Raw genomic sequence first — 2,100 nt, forward strand, 5'->3', positions numbered from 1 at the left:
ATGATAACTTCCCTACTCATGATATGACACTACTTGATAGTAAAAAGGTAAAAGATAGTGATGATATGATACCGCGACACTCCCCCAAGCTTGGAACAAACCAAGGGGGTGCCAATACCAATAATGAATTACTCCTTCGGTGGTGATGGTGAATTCTTGATAAGCTTCTTAACAAGCTACTTTAGCTCATAGTGAGGTTGCGGATCAGCTCCGAGTTGTGCTCGACGCGGTTAAGAAGTATGTCAGACGGTGAGTCCCAACTCTTAGAGTTGTTGCCCCACTCCTCAGCTTCAGGTTTCATCCTTCCTGCAGTGTTAGAACGATCCATATCCCAACTACTAGGCAATACTGCCTTGGGAATCCTTTCAATTTGACTATTATAAATTAGAGTGTGGAAGGGGTTGTCGATGCCTGGAGGAGATGTCCTTGGAGCTAGGAAGCGACGTGGGACTTTTCCTCCGGTGCTAATTCGTGCGCTTCTCTTGGGGTTGAACGGATTTGCCACCACCCCGAAGCTTGCGACGGTGGCACGCGGGTCTTCCTCCACTTCTCCTTCATCTTCACTCTCGACTTCTTCTTTCAACTCGGGGTCTTGAATATCTTCCTCAAAAGGCCCCTTGTCCTTGTTGTTAGAGACCATGGTGCTTCTAGATCAAAAACAGATCCTGGCAGAAAACAGCTCGAAACAAAACACAACGAGAAAACGATATACGGACCTCGGGGGGTCCGGGGGATTATATAGCAAAAAAATTCACGACAAAAGGAAAGCACCAAGTCGAACCCGAGTGGGAGAGGGACTCCGAGGAGCCGTCCCCATATGGCGGCGCGGCCAGGGTAGGGCCTGCGCCACCACGTGGGGACGCGCCCTCGTGCGTCTCCTCCGCTCCGGTTCGATCTCGTAATTTTTCATATTTTCTAAAAATAGCAAAAACATTGTTCGGAAAGTTAATCGCGGACTTTTTACTACCAAAACTGTTACCTATTCGAAGTCGAACTCTGCAAAACTATCAATTTGATCTTTGATGAAAGTTTCCGGAGTCACCACTCGAATAACATCAACATCTTCATTATAAGAATCTCCAGAAATATAATGCTTGAGTCTTTGTCCATTCACCACTTGTGTGGCATCACCTTTCAGAGAACCAATTTTTATTGCCCCTAAACGATACACCTCCATAATGACATATGGTCCTTCCCATTTTGAGAGTAATTTCCCTGCAAAATATCTGAGACGAGACCGATACAATAGGACTTTATCTCCAACATTAAATTCTCTTTTAATAATTATTCTATCATGCCATTTCTTAACTTTCTCCTTAAATTTTTTAGCATTTTCATAAGATTCACTTCTCCACTCATCTAAAGAACTCAATTGTAGCAACCTTTTCTTACCGGCAAGTTTAAAATCTTTATTAAGTTCTCTTACAGCCCAATAAGCTTTGTGCTCTAGTTCTAAAGGTAAATGACAAGCTTTTCCATAAACCATTTTATAAGGAGACATACCCATAGGATTTTTATAAGCAGTTCTATAAGCCCACAACGCTTCCTTCAACTTACTAGCCCAATTTTTCCTATATTTATTAACAGTCTTTTGCAAGATAGATTTAATTTCTCTATTTGGTAATTCTACTTGCCCACTAGTTTGAGGATGATAAGCGGAAGCAATCGTATTATTAATACCATATTTAGCAAGAGTTTTTCTAAAACCACCATGAATAAAATGAGAACCTCCATCAGTCATAAGATATCTAGGTACTCCAAACCTAGGAAAAATAACATCTAAAAGCATTCTTAAAGAGGTCTCACCATCAACACTTTTTGTGGGTATGGCTTCCACCCATTTAGTAACATAATCAACAACAACAAGTATATGAGTATTACCTTCTGAAGAAGGGAAAGGACCCATGAATTCAAATCCCCAACAATCAAATGGTTCAATAACAAGAGTATAATTCATAGGCATTTCATTGCGCCTAGAGATATTACCAACTCTTTGACATTCATCACAAGATAAAATAAACTTCCTTGCATCTTTAAAGAGAGTTGGCCAATAAAAACCTGACTGTAGAACCTTTTGTGTGGTTCTATCTCCGACGTGAT

The sequence above is a fragment of the Lolium rigidum genome, chromosome 1 (genome assembly GCF_022539505.1).
Source record: "Lolium rigidum isolate FL_2022 chromosome 1, APGP_CSIRO_Lrig_0.1, whole genome shotgun sequence".
NCBI classification, from domain to species: Eukaryota; Viridiplantae; Streptophyta; class Magnoliopsida; order Poales; family Poaceae; genus Lolium; species Lolium rigidum.